This window comes from Grus americana, chromosome 4, assembly GCF_028858705.1.
Source record: "Grus americana isolate bGruAme1 chromosome 4, bGruAme1.mat, whole genome shotgun sequence".
NCBI classification, from domain to species: domain Eukaryota; kingdom Metazoa; phylum Chordata; class Aves; order Gruiformes; family Gruidae; genus Grus; species Grus americana.
Genome location: NC_072855.1, coordinates 47,754,317 through 47,772,451, shown reverse-complemented (window position 1 = coordinate 47,772,451; position 18,135 = coordinate 47,754,317). Strand labels below are relative to the sequence as shown.

The following is an 18,135-nucleotide window of genomic DNA, read 5'->3' as shown; positions in this document are numbered from 1 at the left end:
AAACTCCACAAAATGCAATTTGCATCACTGGTTTTGTGATGCCTTTGTTAACGGCCAAGATCAATAAACTGTTTAAGTGTGTTGGTATGCTCTGCTGGCTGCACATAGGTATGAAATGAACCCAGTTTCTGGTGTAGCCTTGTGAACTGGAGAAACTGAGTGGATTGGAAGAACTCCATATCCACTCACTGGAAAAGTGGGGAATTTATCTCTGAAAACACACTTACAAATTTGCTAGCTGTTGAATGAGATCAGTACATAAAATGGATCACATTCATTTTTGGTGCGATTATGTCATCCTCAAAAATGGGTTGAACTCTGCATGTCTTAAATGCCAGATCTTACACTTGGTCCTGTGATTTTTCTGCATGATTTTGTAACAGCAGTGTCCACCACTGAACTCAGCTTCAAGTATGCTAAAACTGCAAGTCTTAAATTCATAATTCACGAAAATAAAACATTGAAGGAATGTGAAATAAATACGTGTTAATAAAAATATTCCCTAACAGGAACTGCATGGATTTTAAGGGAGTTATACCAAGAAAATTTCTGGCCAATTATTTGATAGTAATAGTCTCTAGATGCTAAGGAAAGTAACTCCTGAAATACTTCTACACCAGTTCTCATAGAAACGTCAACTATGTTGTAGTTCTATGCTGCACAGTTGAGCGGAGAGGGATGCCATGTAGTGTACTGTATTATATATCATCAAGGCAATATACTGGCTGTACTAGGCATGGGCAGGGAAAAACCTCTATTATTTTTGAGTTAGCTAAATCCTCTTTGATGTTTCTGAAATAAGATAGCAGGACAAATCCTGATAAAAAGCGATGCTTGGAATCTAATCCAACAATAACGATAGTCAAATTTCTACAGGGATAAGAGACAAGGCTCCCACAGGCTACATCTACGGCAGTAAATCAGGCAGTGCCAGGAAACATACTGTGTTCTCCCAAACAGCTCCTGGGCATGGTGGACAAGATTGCCATCTCCACATTGCCCTTGGTGGGCCCATATTTACCCGCATGCATCTTCAAACAGGCATGTGTTACCTCTTGCTTTAACCGCTCCCATAATGACTATCTCATCGCAGCCTGATGAAAAAGAGCCTGAAATCTGGAGGATCTTCTTAGGGCTTCCTCCCATGTTCGCTGCAGTCTCGTCCCGCAGAGAGTTGCTGGACTGGCCCTGGCACTTGGAAATGTGAAATTCTCTGAAAGAGAGGGCAAAGAGCTGGCTTTCATCAGTGCATCCAGCGCTCCCGCCTGCTCGCTCCACCGCGTTCAGCAGCTTCCTTCAACAGGTTTTGCAGGTGCTGAGGCGTGAGAGCTGCATGTTTTGATGCGATAGGCGCGCTACCCGCTGAGGCTGTGCCCACGTCCCCAGAAACACCCGTCCGCCCTGCCCAAGGAGCCACGAGCTGATAGCAACACTTCAGCCACTCCTGCGGTGAGCGGATGGTGCCTGCTGCTGCTGCCCCGCGTTTCTGGGAGGAGTGGACAAGCTGTACAAGGCCCCGGGGGGGGATTGTACGAGGCAAGGGGCTGCGCTGGTGCCACGCTCTGCCAGGGGGTGGGAGGACACCAGAGGGAGGTCTAGCTGCTGAGCCCTCGGCCACCATCAGTGCAAGGCTAAGGACCGCAGCGCCAGGATGACACCACCTCCGGTTGCTACAGCTGACTCCCCACTTGCCTGCACACAAACTGAATCATGAGTCACCCCAAGAAGTCAAAAAGCAGCACAAGGAACAGAGCCAAGAACCAGACCGAATAGGATTGAGATCTCTAAAAGCCTTAGTCATATGAATAGCTCACAAAAGAGTTTCTTTCAACTCCAGCCTCGTACCATCAGTGTTTGCTTGTCAAAATCAGCATCTTTTGTTTTGCTAAACTGTGTACGTTGCCTGTGAGTGGCTTTTTTTGCCCTTAAAAACAATCAGCACAAATTGAAGGCATCTCAGACGCTTGCTGAAGTGCATGCACTCAGGGAGGGCTTAGCTACCTCCACACCCCCAGCTGAGTTGTGCTGTTCAGTTCTGGCACCTTCCTAAGCATGAAAACACCAAACACAGCTGAAAGGTCCCACCAAGCTAAAAACCAACCAAAACCAGCACCCAATTCCTGTCCATATAGATTTTTCCTGCCCACCTTCACTGGTTTCTTTTCAGGTTTAATCACAATTGTAAAGGCTATCTGTTTATCCAGCTAAGAAGTTAACTAATGGACGGGACGTGCTTAATGATGTGAGTGCAGGTCGCTTGCTCTGGACACATGGTTTTCAGTAAAGCCCACTGGGTTTCTAGTTTTTTTTATAGCCCAGGGGCAAGTCAGTGCGCTAGGCAAAATGTTAAAATCCGAGACCAGTTACACAATTAAATACACAGTTAGCGATGTCCAGTGAAGGAAGCCAAGCTCAGCTCTTCCTACACCAACACCAGGATTTACATAATTATTGCCCACAGACTGGACGCACCTGGCTGCACGCAATCCCCTTTCGCCCCTTGTCGCAGTGCTGGATCTCCTCAAGCTTTGATGGAGGCTGCCTGCCGGAGTGGCCCGTGGGCAGTGCTGGAGGGACCTCTGGTGAGCCGCGGGTGGGGGCAGTCAGAAGCCACCTGGACCTGTTCTTGGGGCACGCTCAGCCTCAGCATCACAGCTGCACTATCACCCTCTGCCAAACCTCAATGCGCTGTCCCCAGCGTGACGCTGCAAGTGAAGGAAAACCAGTCACATCGCGCAAAGTCCAGTAAAATCACGTGGGAATCAAATGCTGGTGTTTTAGTCATCTTTAAAAGTAATTCAAGGTTAAGCCTCCCCAGTGTCCTTTTTTTCAGTCAGACCTAATAGGCCCTTTCCTAAAATCAGATTGATTTTTTTTTCCTAGGGACTATATACTTATATATATATGTACATCCACATATACACACATATATTTGATAAACAGATAGACAGTTCAACAGCTATAAATAGTTGCATTTAATTAAGGTGGTACTCCCAATCTCCTGGCTCTTCACATCTGCACCTGCTTCACACCGGTTATGTTCTGGGTATGTTCACAAACGTCAGTTGGGATTCTGCGTGTCATGGTGCTCATTTTCATGTTTCTCTGGTCTCCCTGACAGTGCCTACACATTGAGCTTCACAGGACCTTTCACCTTGGGAACACAGGTAAACCCAGTTGGGGTTTTTTTCCAAGGTCGATGTTTCTGTGTCATGTGAAATTCATAACTGGCTTCATATCTAAAACATCATTTGAACGTGCAGTTTATTTCTACTGAATACCAGTCTGCCACAACTGAAGGCCCTGGAAACCGCTGTTAAATCGTGGCTTACCTGCGGTTCTGTGTTTCCACGGGTACTGCACAGGAGAGCAGCAGGTATGGCAAAGCACCCACTGCAGCAGGCAGCTACACCAGAGCTGCCGGAGCATTTTAGTGGTGAATCTTGGGGCCAGCCCATCATCATGTAAATCCACACTCCTTTGTTGGTGTTGTTTTGTAGGAACTTAGTACCATTAGTGTCTCCCCAAGTCCAACAAAACAGCTCATCAGTGGGGAACCCACCAGCCCTGCTTTGCAAGTGAAAGGCTCATCATGAACTCTTTCAGTATCAGCAGGCTATTTAAAAATGGAATTTGTGGCACTCTGCAAGAGACTTCTGTAATTTCAATTAGGCTTTCTTTGGAATGGGCTATCTGAGAAAAGAACAGTTTTGGAAAATAAAGGCTTTATCTACTTATTAGCAAGTCAATAAAAGCCATGAAGACTCCAAACTTCTGCTTTGGCTTTGTGTGCCTTAACAGGCCAAACAACCTAGCTTCATTTGAAACTGGTTTCAAATTACTTGCAGATGGCTGGATGTAGATGAAAGACTGCATAAAGGTGTTCCTTATTCTATTCTCTACTCCCTAGACTATTGGGCTATGTGCTGACACTTGGATGCTTGTTTTACAATATCATTTGACATGTGGGATTTATGTGTCAAAATTTCGTTTAAAGCCAAGAAAATGTCAACTAGCAAGTACAGAGAAGCAGCAAAAGACTGTGCTTGTCAAGACAGAAGTCAGTGAGTCGGACACTGCCAAGTCTTAACCCTGTACCAAGCACACACAGACAAAAATTTGACCCAACTGCCAACAAACTAAGATTCCTTTGGTGTGTTCTGCTGAGATTCCATTACTGCCTTTATCATTAAGAAAATAATGTAATAAAATGAGACCTTTTCCCTGAATGCATTAATAAAGATAACTTGTTGGTCAAGCTCCAAAACCACTGGAGCCACATTTAATTTACTGCTTTTATGGATTTAGGATTTGGTTTGCTGCTATGTTCAGTCCACTGCAACAATATAATGGGAAATTGTAATGGCATGTTTAAAAGAAAGGGTTCATAATCTGTCACTGAAGCTTTAAAATGTCTTGTGCAGACATCCACAATTAAATGCTACCAAAAATGGGCACTTCACATGGTTTTACCACAGCTCACCAAAGGGGGAAGAGAGGACGATCCAAATAACCATCAGTATAGCTTTTTGTGCTAGTAACCTTGAAAGAGTTTGGGGAAGAGAACTGCTAAAACAGCTTTTAAGGGCTGGCAACCCCATTCTGCTGCTCCTCATATTAAGCGTGTCTGTGTGTTACTTCATAAAATATCAGATAGCACACCGCTACATTTCCAATTAATAAAAATAACAATGAGTTTTGTGAAGGTCTTTCTGATATCTTATGACTAGTTTTTCAGAAAGGCACTGGTCTTCTGCCCGTGCCTAGTTCAGGCGGTGGAGACTTTGCCATCACCAACACATAAAGCATTGAGAAACCCAGAGCACCCGTGGAGCACAGGACCACGAGCCCGCCACATCATGACAGGGATAAAGGTGGTACGAAAGACCCATATCCCATCAATCTCCACATAAGAAGAGATGTGCTTTTTAAAGGCCTGACTCTGCAGCCTCCTGCACGGAGCAGAAACTGCTCCAACAGCTGCGTTCGCTTGGGCTTGCTGTTGCCTTGTGATGCGGGAAAAATGGGGAACTGAGTATTGGCTTGTTTGAAATGTCTCTTACCTGTAAAGGAGATCATTCTTCAGAGTGAGGTTTTAAAGCGAAATGCCAGCCTGGAGGATTAGACATAAAGTGGCATGGCTTTGGCTCATGGGCAAAAGATGGGCTCAAGCGGTCCTCTAAATGCCACGTGTGTTTCTTCCCTTCTCCTCCTTCTCCCAGGGCAGCAGGAGCCTCCTCTTTCTCCTGCTCCGGCTTTAGGAGATGACAGCAGGAGCTCGCTCTCCGCAGGGCTGAGCAGTCTCTCATGATGCCATGACGTGATCCAGCCCCGGGTGAAAACAAATAAAAGCTCCTGACAGAGAGCGAACACCAAACCCACCCGGTTCCTTTGGATTTGTGTTAAGATTGTGGGTTTCGGTAAAGAATGTCTGACAAATCCTTTCAAATTGTCCTAGGAAATGTGCCCGTCTCTTCGCTTTCAGGCAAGGGAGGAAGGAATTTGCCATTTTAATTTTACCATCAGGATTGATTAAATGCTTTGTAGGTCATGCTGGAAAAAGGCATTCTTCAACCCAGGTGAAAAAAAACAGCCTTGTTTAGAAAACACAGCTTGTACAGTGACTTGCTCTAGCTGCCGAATTAAACAAAAACATTGGTTTTTATTTGCGTTCAGGAGTTTCCATTTGTGCAGCTTTTGCCAGAAGACTGAAGAGGTCTGTGATGTGTAATTTACTGCTCAGTGATTTTAAAGATGAATGTTTGGATTCTCATTGATATTTGATTTTTATTGCTCATTTTGTTACTGTGGAGATTTCCACATGCAGCTTTATATGAACTCAGTCTGGTTTCTTGTTCTGTGCTCCGGATGCAGCATGTCTTGCTTCTCTAAGAGTTTGGAAACAAATGCTCTGAGGTTTTTCGGTTTGGTTTGCTTTTCTTCCTCTCCACAGGTCATGCTTATACTTTCTATTAATTCCTTGCTGAAGGTCAATTCTTTATTGTTGGGATTTCCATCAGTGGTTTTGGGAATCCTCATCCTTGCAGACTTGGAGACCCAGGCTCCCCACAGCAGCTGCAGCAGTGGGGCATGGGGGACGCTGCCCACATCCACACTTCTGTATGTCCTAAGACCTACCTGAAGCCTGTGGGCTTGTGTATCCAACATGGGCCCACCATGACCAGTGAGAAATGGATGAGAGCCTGAACAGCCCGATTGCCCCAGGACCCTTTCTGCCTCCTCAGCTTTATCACCGTATGGATGCTGTGAAGTCCACCCCGACCAAAGCGGTTTCTAGGAAGCTGTAACAAGAGGTGAAAGTCCACAAAAAGTCCTGAAAGACCTAAAGCAGGGCTCACATCAAGTTTAGAAGTTTAAATCCAAAACACTAACCCTGACAGCTCATGGTCAGCAGGCAGCTAACCTACCTGGGAGCACTGGGACTTGGATGCCCCATTGATAAGGGCTGAGCATGGTCCTCCTGCCCACACCGGGAGCTGCCCCAAGCCTTGGCAGCTCATCAAGCTTAAGCTGAGTCAAGGCCCACTAACGAGACCCCCTTAGAGGGTCGCTCCAGTAGATGCCAAAAGGGCATGCCTGATGGGTGTTGTCAGAATAGGACTTTTCACAAAATACAACAGCAACGCTCTTGAACGGTGGACAGAGGGAGGCGATACCCCTTTACACAACAGCCGAGCGGCTGTAACGCTCTGCCAAGGAGCAAGCAAATCCACTTCATTTCCTCCTCCCCGCGGAGGGCTTACAGCTCACCAGGTTCTCTTGATTGTGTTTCACCTGGGTGCCTAATCAAACAAACTGTTCATGAAATAAGAGCTGACTGAGCAATATTTCAAACGCTGTAACTCTACGTACAATAGAAGTTGTTTTAAAATTACTTGCCAAATTAGCTCAAGCGAGCCAGAAGCACCAGCTCCTAGCCAAAGCTCTCAGTGCAAGTTTGAAAGTTGAAATAAAATTTTTAGGGTTCTTGAAAGAACAGGAGATGAGGGAAATGGCATTCACATTTATTACAGAAATGTAATTCATAATCCCAGCAGTGGGAATGCTAATGCCTTTTGATTGATTACAGCGATTTCTTTGTGAAAGCGAAAAGATCTCTGGACCTGAGGACACTACAAAGAGCAAATGAAACGTCCTGTAATCAAGGCTATGACTGAGGAAAGCAGTTAGGTATATGCCTTACCTTAAGTACCTGCTTAGGTGCTGCACAGGGTTGTGCTTAAGTCGATGTGGTTTTTTTACCTGTAATAACCTTTGTCTTGCCTTGTTCTTAGTGAATGCATTCTTTTTTCTGCTTCATTTGATTTTTAAGAAAAATAGCTTTGCAGAAATGGCTAAAAATATTTTCACAGATTTATCACTAATGTTTCTTATCTGCCATTAATAAAGCATGCACGATCTGTCTCTAAAAATTGACACTGACTTCAGTATGTCTATCATCCCAAACGAAAAGCACGTCTTCCAACACACCACCTCTGAACACTTTTCAACACCCAATTAATTTTTTCCTCCCCTCTTCCTGCACATTGGCTTGTAGTGTGGAAAGGCTGTGGCAGGCAGAAGTACCTGTCTTCTTCTGTGGGTATTCCACCACGGCGTAAGAACCACCTCCTATCTGTTGCTCTGTTTATAGAAAGTGAGGCTTATTTACTGTCACAGACACACACAAATAGCACCGAAGGCCCAAAAGACATCCAGAAAATTCTGAGTTACAATGCAATTGCATTCCATCCCTCACTGATCCTTCTCATGAGTACCTGGTGCAGCACACGTGGTCCTTTCGGCCATCATCCAGCAAAGCACTTAAGCGCTCCCCAACTTTAGGCACATGATTAGTCCCATCGATGTCTGTAACAAATAATACGCTTCCTCTCACTGCCTCTGCAGTGGATAGGGGAGAGATCAGATTTTAACAGATCCATGTATATCTGCAACAATAGGTAAAAGAGTATCTTACGCCCACATGTTGTGCAGTTTTGTATCTTTGATAAACTCTTGAATTCTTCGGAACAGATAACCTGGCGCTGAGCATGTTCCTTTCTGAGAACTAGATGCTTGCTAGGCCTGAGGTTTTAAACCTAAATCATTCTTCAGTCTTGTACAAGAAATAAAGCGAATTTTAATTTAATGGGAAGATGCCTAAATGGATTTTCCTTAAAGTTTCACATATGAGAAGTATGTGTCATTGCTTTTTTGGAGGGAAGGACTTCCAAGCACCTGCAAACTAAAGTCTTCAAAAGCAAGTGCCAGGCAGAAACATAAGCAGAGTGGTTTCAGTGTCATTTCCCCGGGCATCAGCTGTAAAGCAAACTGTGACCATTCAGAGAAGTAAAAGGTTTGCATTAATGTATCATGATTCCTGTAAACTTCTCCTATGAATAAGCATGCTTTCAGATTAAGACCTGGTAATTTATCTCTACTGACTGCTCCACTCTTGTTGCTTCAGCTGCACCCCCACCCTGGGGATCACAACAGGGGGTGATTGCCTGCATCTGACAGCTCCCCCAAAATAATAATAATTAAAAAAAAAGGGGGGAGGGAAGAGAGAAAGGAATATAATTGCTAAAACATGGGCTGTACTCAGAAATTGCTTTTTTTCCCAAGTAATATACATTGGAATCTCAAGTAAATGGAGGGTGTAATTCTTTGTGAAATGGACACAGTTAACACAGAAGCAAATACTCAGAAACACAAACTGGGACATGCACACATACATGTATATGTCTGTGTGGTACTCAGACACACACAGAAACTGTGATTTTTTTTATCCAGTTAATTGTATGTCTTCCCCTAACATCTTACTTTCTGTACTTTCAAAGCCTTATTTTTTAATTAAAAACACTTAATTTTTAAAATTTTTTTAATTTTTTTTTTAACAACAAAGCCACAGCAGACTTGTGGTAGGCTTCTGGAGTGCAATTACTCAATTCCATAGCACCAGTCCCTTTTCTTTTTGGATGGTAGTCACAGACTCCAGATGCCAATGTACTGAGGCTAATTTTTTCCATCAGCAACATCTAGTTATTTGGCAGGCTGCTCCAGCATTTTTGCTGGCTGCCTCGGAGCGGTTAAATGGCAGCGCTCTCCATATATTGCCTGGGAAACTGATTTACCTGGGTGGTATTTTAATCAATGTTTTGCCTTACCCATACATTTATGCAACAGCTTCCTACTAATAAACATGCCTGTGAATTATCTTCTCATTTGATTTCCACAAAGATATATTTTTATTTGTAGTCGGAGTCCTGTGCTTAAACGTTCTTTCATGATTCACAGGCTCCTGTGGTCACAAATCCAGGGTACAAGGATTCCTGCACCCCTGGGTTAAGGAGTAGTGGAATCCATGCAATTAATTCTCCTCAATTCACCAGCCAGCCCGAGAGACAGAAGGGAAATGGTTTCAGACTGATCCCAATTTCAAATTGCATTTGTTTCATCAGCAGAACACTTCCCTCCTCAGTGCTACTTCCACTTGACTAAAACATTCTACATGATTCAAAACTTTTAGAACAAACTAATTTCCAGGTGAAAAACTATTACAAATTTCTTTTTTTTTTTTTTAATTTGCCTAGCAAATGTTGAAAAAAGGGTGTTCTTTGTTTGTTTGTTTTTCCTTCTTTTTTTCTGACCAGAAGTGTTCATGGAGTTTCATGTGAATTTACAAGTAAATTTACTTGCCTTCAAGCTTAATTTTTTATCCATAACATGTCATTAACTTCATATTATATCATAAAGCTGATATAAAAATAAAAGATTGGTGCTAGCTTGATATATATATGTAAAAAACCACATAAATACACGTACATACACACATATACATACGTGCATGCTATTAGCTGCCCATCATCCATAGTTTACTTGGAAATATATAATGCCTAAGCTGAGTGACATAAAATTGGACCTCAGTAAAGGCCAGCAGAAGGCATGGTTCAGCCGGGACAAGGGCAGGGCTACAAGGAGAATTAAAGCTCTTGGTGCCCACATGGCACTAGATGAACGGGACAGACCTGCACCTGGGGACGCCTAGGTTAGGTACCAAGAAAAACGTCCTCACAACGTAGCTAGCTAAATGCTGTCCAAGCCTGCCTGTGGAGGATGGAGGTACTCAAGATCAGACTGAGAAGTGCCTGTTGGCAGAGGTTTGGGTGCAGCTGATGTTGCAGGATGACAGGGAAGAGCACCTGGGTGGTCCATGAGCCCAACCTCCAGCCCAGCTCAGTGAGCCTGGGACACCAGGCTTGCTCTCCTGGCTGTCCACACCTCTTTCTTTCACCAGCATTTGCCTCCCTTGCAAGTGAGAGATGACAGACCATCGCTTACATCCCCTACCATCAAAACAGCAGGCGCTTTCCAGGGAATGAGGAATGGTAGCCTCTCCTCGCAGGAAGCCAACGATGTGCTGCTGTTCAGCTGAAACACTGGTCGTCTTTCCCGTGGGCTGAGTCACGATGATTAAGCCTTCTTCTGGTTTGTATATTAAACCTTCGCATTTTAATTAGGGGTTCGGGAGGAGGGCTGTTTTCTTTGGAAGGGGAAGGATGTGATTTTCATTTTTTCAATCCAGCGCTCCCTCCTTTTGGGAAAGTCCTCCCATGGAGCTGAAATGTGGATAACTTGCTTTTGTGTTAGGAAAAGCATCGTCTGTGGAGTGCGTAGGCTGGAGGACAAAGCATCCCTTGGCTGTGGGGCACGTGCTTTGGGGCCGCGGGGTGGCAGGCGGCTCTTCCCCACCACCCGTGATGGGAAGCGCTGCCCTTTTCACTCTCTGCGTGCTGCTCCAAGCAAACAGGAGGTTTTCTTCTGCCCCTGCAGAAGCAGGTATCTGTGCATCTGTGCCGTGTGGGTGCAGAAAGTGTCGGGGAAAAGCACCCGCAAGCCAGTATTAACATGCGCACGGCCGCCTCCGCGTCCCTCCAGAGCAATGTCACTGCTAGATTGGCTTCACGCTCAGTTACGGGCTTTCTCCGCACAAGAAACAGGTTCTTCATGCTGGGACTTTTCCTCCTTTGCATTTTTTCTGCAATCCCAGCTGGTTTCAGTGCTGTCAGAGCCTTCACAAGAGCCGTGTCTGCCTCCCCTGGAGCTGGTGACAAGCCACACAAATGACCACAAGAACATTTTGTCTCATTCCTGTGCCTGGAGCCTTTCTCCTCCCCACCCCAAACCACAGCCCTACCCAGAGCTGGGGAATGGAGGTGAAGCATTAAAACACATTTTGCTCTGTGCCAGTGAAAAAGAAACATAGGAAGCAATATTTTTTTTGTAGAAAGTAGCAAACAATCTTTTTTTTTTTTTTGTAGGACTGAGTGTCTCAGGATGACAAGAAATACCTCTTGAACTTTCTCTGAAGTGTGATTTCATATCCATCCCTGACAGGGCAGCGTACAATGTCCATCTCCTCACCAATGTACCACAGTAGGAAATAAGCTGATGACTGGAATAATCTGTAATTTTTATTTTAAATTAATGGAGGGCAGGTCCTCTTTGGGATGAATCGAAGTGTCTCCCTCTTGCCTTCACCGGTCATTTGATTTAATGTGCTGGACTGTGCCCAAGTGTTGCCAACCAAGCTGGAGCCCCTGGGGAAGAGCTGGTGGTGCCAGGGCTCCCACTGGAAAACCAGGACAGTGGCTTCCTCCGTTTATCAATTTCACAAGGAGCCTGCCACCAGCTTTGGGTACCTACGTGCTCCTGCAAACCTGGCTCTGCTGCCAAACATGACTTCTGCTTATGGGGTGAAAAATGCATCATTTTCTTCCTTAACAGCAGAATTTAAGAAACCTCATCCCCGTGTCAAATGTGATATTAGCACAATTCTGTGTCATTTATGAGCAATTATATATCACTTGCAGGGCTACTTAGCCCTCTCAATTTCCATTTAACTCAGCTGGGTCACCTCATTCTCCAATGCCTTTGGCTCACTTCTATCGTCTTTAAAAGATAAATTTACAGATGGAGACACAAGGGTGAAATTGCGTAGGGTATGAGGCAAAGATAAACCTATGGAGACCTAAAGAAGTCACAGTTTGATGTCAGCTGTTACCTCGCACTGGCATTCTTAGGTCACTCAGAAATGTACGTTGCGCATGCGTGCTACGCCGATAATGCTATTTGTCCCACGAAGTGTTCCTCCTTGACCAGTGACAAGTCAGGTCCTGGGAACTAAATCCTAATGCTATTTTATCACCAAGTGCTGCCATGCAGAAGATAAAACTCGTTACTCTCCCTGTTTTGCTCTCAGCCCCTTCTCCCCCAGCAGCTTGTCACATGCCATTCGCAGATTACACAGCTTTCATCTACCCAGCGGCGGACGCCTGTCTGCTGTGATTTTGCATGCTCGCGGCTGTAGGTCACGGGGAAGACTCAACGCAATTCACTCTGCTGATGCAGCCGACGATCGCCCCGTTGCAAAGCCCACCGGTGGGCCACCAGGAATAGGAAGACCCAGCACTTACAGTGAGCAGCAACACTGACGTTGCGATGCTGTAGTGCAATTTTCAAACTTAAAGCTGCAGCTTCTTGTGTCTTTAGCCAATAACAATTTGACAACTGCCTTCGTACCGGCTGGGCTCCAACACCGCAGGGCTTCACCTTTCCAAGAGCAGTAGCAGTGGAAAGGAAATACAAAGAAATCGGAGAGAGCAGTGAGACAGGCGGAGGGCTTTGCTCCAGGGTGGCAGTGCCTCATCCTTCATTTTTACTGTGTTATCTGTCACAGATGTCCGTAGGCTACGGCTTCCTGGACTCCTGTAAGATCAGGCTCCGAAAAGGGAAGAACAGATGAAGGTCTTTAAGCAAAGGAGAGAAATCAATTACCATGATAGATGGGTTGTAGCAGTTGGAGGTGAAGAAATAAAAAGCAGCCAGTGAGCTCTCCTACAGCACGCAGCACTAGCCCACGTGAAGTAGCTGTAGTTCCCCCTCAGGAGGTGTTTCCAGCCGTGTGAATCACCCATGGGCAGCAGAACCGACGTCCACCACCGGCTGAGCATGGCGACAGGAGCAGGTCTCACCTTGCCCTCTGCCAACCCTGTAGCAAGGACAAACTCCAGAGCATCTCTTGGCTGACTCACAAGCTTCTGAAAATATGGCCTTGAAGAGATCGCACTGGGTTTTGTCTGCTTGCATGGCTTGATGCTTAGCAAGTAGTCATCCATCAGCAAAGAAAAGATTTTTTTTTTCCTTTGATAAATCTGCTGATTTTTTTTAAGTTTCTTTTTTTCATTATTTTTGTTAATGAAAGCAGGCAAAATGAAAAAAATAATAGCACTGAGTATATCACACCTTAGGCATTTAACATGAGAGGCTCCAACAGTGTCAGGTCTTCAGAAAGCATCAAGCAGTAATCTTCTGAAAATGAATCCTTTCTAAAGTTTTTCAGTATAAGTACTCAAGAAATTGACCTGTAAAACTACAGTTTACTTTTAAAAATGTTTCTATAACCTGGGAATCATTTAACTACAATTTTGACATAGCAATAATTAATCAAATCCTGATGGATATTGGTACGTATAGTCATTGACAAGATCGTTACTTTCTTACCTCTTATTAAGGTAATGTTAATATTCAATTGCTTGCATAAACCAGATCTATTTATTATTTTTAGGTGTAAAATAGCTTGGTATTTTTTATATTAAAACCCCCTGCTTACCTCCTGTACTTTCTGTCCAGAAGAAGATTTGAAACAGCATTTTTTTCAATATCAAGCAAAATATTCTATCTGAGGTAGTTTCTCAGTGAGAAAACCAGGCCTTGCCAGATATGAATAGTGGCCATGTGTTAGATGATGGAGCTTCAATGCGCTTGTTTAATTTGCAATCATACACAAACTTAACAGTAAACAATCTCAGCAAATAATGAGCAATTGATGTGGAGCATTTTTTACTAGGAACAACGAGCATGAAAGTCAGGATGAATACATTGCTTCAATTTCATGGACAATGTGAATTAGAAACAGGCTACATACATTCTGTTTCAACTTAGGGAATAAAATGTTTTCATTGTCTAAAAACTAGATTTATTTTCAATAACACTCAAACCCTATTTTTCTTCCTCCTAGTGATTTTCCAAAAATTTTCACAAGTAGAGAGTAGCTGTCTTAAATACGGCCAATAAATTTTGTTACTTAGTTGGCTGTGACACAGCAAACAATAACTTTCTTGCTATTAATTGATAGCTACAGAAAAGATGCAATGGATCACCTCAGACAGCTCAGATCAATCTTTTCATGTTTAACATTTGTTTCGAAAACACAACTTTGCAAGTGATTGATGCGAGGAAAATTGGCTACAGTCTCTTTTCTGCCGTATTGGCTAGAAAGGTCTATATTTAACACCTTACAGACTAATTTCAACGTTTGATGGCTTCCTCAGTCGAGTTTCTCCTATGTACCTGTCCCAGCCCATATCTGAAGGTGCCTAAAGGATGCTACAATGAGAATGACAGTTCGTGGTATTTTCAGAGGCAAGAAAGAAGTAGGTGGAAGCTCCACTTCTATTCCTGCTGTTAAACCTGACAGCTGAGTGACTTCAAGCCACTTTTCCCTGTCTCCCCGCCCTTGCCTCTCCTGCAGGACAGAGCAATGACCACTGCCACGCTCCCTGCTCGATGACTGCCGAGCACCAGCCCCAGGAGCCTTGCTTGGCCCCTCTCTGCCCAGCACTAAAGCAATTACACCAGCAGATTGCAAGAGAGCGCAAAAAAAGATGCAAAATCCACCAAGATAAGCCAAATCAGCCCAAGCCCGCAAAGTAAAAACCGCATTCTTAGAATAAGAAAGAAAAGGCTGCAGCACAAGTACCCCCCCCCAGATGTAAAATGTGCATGGGAAAGAAAACCACAGCTCAGTAAAGCAAGGGGGAAAAAAGCACATTGAGAAGAGTACGGGAGTAGTGGGGAAGGGGCTGCCCTAAAAGATAAATGAGCAGGAGGATGGGAAGCAAACCCTGGAAAAAGAGGAAAAAAGACAAAGAACAGATGGTGGTGAGCAAATAAAGCCAGAAACCTAGCAAGGATTATAAAACATTTTTATATAAACATCAGTTGAGGAAAGAGCCCATAAGACTGGTAAAATACTATTTATTAACTCACAGTCTGCATTTTCTGGTGCCCACCTGATTGGCAGGTGTATGAGCCCAGTTCCCGCGGGGAAAACTCACTCTTCAAGTGAGTCGCTGTGTCTGGAGGGAGGTGTTTTGTAGTTGTTTGGATGTGGACTTTTGCCTACATCCACAGGCTGTGATTTTGCTCAGAATCCCTTCAAATGCTGCAAGGAAAGAAACTGCCAAAGACTGTTCAATTTGCAGCTAGGACCAGGGGACGCTCTGCCAAGCCCCTGTGAAAAAGGGTGTTTTCCTAGTTCTTCAGGCAGGGTGACTCTGGATGTCATACATGGGACATTCAACTTAGAGGACTGAAATTCTTGGAGAAAAATGTTTGTGGAAAGCTCAAGCTGTCTGAAATTGGAAAATATTCTTGGTCTGGATAAAACCAGAGGAAACAGTCCATCCTTGTTATGCCAAATATCTCTACAACAGAGAAGATGTGCTAATAACTACTTCGCCTAATTGCTATAATTTATGAAACTGCAAAGATGTGTTATTTTTACTGAAGCAACAAAAGTGAGAAGTATGGAAGGACGATACATCCTGGTGCCTCCATGCAGGGGCACTGAGACAGACACTTTCCCTGCAGTACAAGCTCCGTGTTAAGCCGTGGGCGCAGGGCGAAGCTAAATCAGTTTATTTAGTCTGACTGACCCTGTGGTCAGTTTGAAATCTGGGGTCAATGAGAAATTATAACTGGTGAGTTAGGCCAAGAGAGCTAGTCCAAGAATTATGTTTACTGACTGCATTGGATCCTACAAAGGCTATTTATTACCTCTTACTAACTAATTAAACTTACTACCGATGGTATGACCAACCCCTGCAGTGCCTTCTGTTGTTGCTCGGACCTGCCGTTCCCCCTGAAATACTAGAGCAGCTGTCAAAAAACAGTGACTCTACTGCTGTTGGCAATTGTGCTGGGTCGTGTGTGATGTGCTGTGGTTATTTGTGTGTTAGGTTGTTATGGGCGTCTTTCTATGGTATCCCCTCTTGCTTGCAATCGTTGCAGAAACCTGTTGTGAATGTGTTGTGTCCTGAGACAACAAATCACAGTGGTTTGTGGTTGCTGGGTTTAACCTTTATCAGTTCATACTGCTGCCTTGCTCCAGTTTCTCTGGCCTCAGCTGCCAAAGCTACAGGAACTCTAGCTCTCAGATTTCTATTTAAAAAAATATACACGAGAAGCAAGGTTTTGTTATTGCTGTCCAGACATTTCTGTACAGATTAGATGTGTATAGATAGATAGATAGATGGCTGAGCAGTTTTCTTCAGGAGTCATTATATTATTCACTACATTTTACCCCGTGCAGTGGACTGAGCACAACAGAAGTTAATATTTACCTATCCAAAGCTGCACTTCCTTGCAAACTGGCTAAAACCATGCCTCCTGCCTGAAAAGCGACATATAAAGCACTGTACGAGTACAATAAAACCCCAAAGGCTACCTATGAAGTGGATAATATTTAATGATAAAAGATAAATTGTTGAGTCATGTCTGAGTAAATTAGATGCATCCTATTTCTGTTCAGCTATAGTCCCCTCTAGCAGGGGACCGACAATACCTGTTTAAAATGAGAACACAGTTTTTGCAGTAAATGTAAACTAACTGAGAGGAACTTCATTGACCTCTGCCCCCTCTGAGGGCACAGGGATTTTTCTTGGCCACTGACATTAACTTTTTCATTTTCCTGGATACATATTCTTGGCCCATGTGATCAGCTTTATTGGTTTCACCTACACTTTTAAGAAAAGAATGAAATGTCTTTCCTTGATTTTATACTTTTCAGTTGACCCAGACTTATGATTTTGAATACGCTTGCTTCCAAGCCCAAGGAATGACCCATCAGGCCTCCTACGGCAGCCCTGCGTGGGGCAGGTGGGAGGTGCAGCCCCCGTTAGCCTCGCCAACAGCCTCAGCGACTTTCTAAAGCATCTCAACCCCGCGCCATGACCAGCCACCGCAGTCTGTACTTCCTCAGAGACCAGACATTTTTGCAAGGTTTCTTACATCAAGCTGATGTGTACAATTCCTAGTTCTTTTCCTCAAACGCTGTAGAAAATCCTTCTGCAAATACCAGATCTCCTCCAGGCTTGCGTTCAATTTGCAAATGCTGTACACATCTGTGTGTTTGTCATCTGGAGGTGAGGGGAAGGCATTGCAAAGGCCCCTTTTGGCAACGTCAGGACGTTATTTGTGCCAGTTAACATGGGGTTCCCACAAATAAAGACACTAAACCTTTAGCACCATAGCCACAGCTGCCTTCTTTCTTTAAAGTTTTTGACTGTAAAACACTTTAAAGTGTTTGTTAGTGTCTGCAGTGCATAAACTGCTGATCTAATGCTTTAGGTTTTAAATCAAGTTGACACTTGTATCAGTCTTAGTAATTCATTTGTGGTTGCACAGAAATATTCCCAAACATACACACCACCCAAAACGATTCATTCTGAATGCCATGAAGATAAAGGAAGGCCTTTTCCCACACAGCGCATAATTAAATGGTGAAATCCATCGCTGTTACCTTATGGAAACCAGAAGTTTAAAGGGATTCAGAAAGAGATTAGGGTAGTTAACAGAAAACAGGTTAGCGCAGTGGCTCTCGAGCACAATTCTGCCCATACAGCTTGGAGCTTACCATGAGTCACGCCAGATGCCAGACCCCCGATGGACCACGTGCTGGTTTTGGTACTGTTCTCTCGGGCATCTGCTGTTGGCCACGGCCGGGGCAGGACGTGGGACGGTTCCTATGATCTTCACTGCCTTCCTTGGGAGCTGTGGATACAACAATCCTTCCTGCAGCTGCCTCTGGAGCAAAGTTATGACACTCTGGGAAGAGACCGCCAAGGCGTTTAAGCTGTGTCCTCGGGAGCAGATGCCCTTTGCTCTTTCTTCTGGTGGTACGCGTTCCAGCTCCAGTACCGTCACAGAGTAAGATTGGGCTAGATGCGCACATGGGTGCAAAGAAAAGGAGAGTCTTTGCAAAGCCAGATACTACCACGGTCCCTCCACTCT

General features: G+C 44.3%; 1 long non-coding RNA gene across 1 annotated transcript; it reads right to left on the bottom strand.

Moving 5' to 3' along the window:
- Positions 1-1,078: 1,078 nt before the first annotated feature.
- Positions 1,079-17,910, bottom strand: LOC129206347 (uncharacterized). The gene is made up of 3 exons (XR_008577093.1): positions 17,759-17,910; positions 2,473-2,705; positions 1,079-1,213 (listed from the first exon to the last, which is right to left on the bottom strand). It is a non-coding gene; the product is annotated as an uncharacterized LOC129206347 (long non-coding RNA).
- Positions 17,911-18,135: the final 225 nt, after the last annotated feature.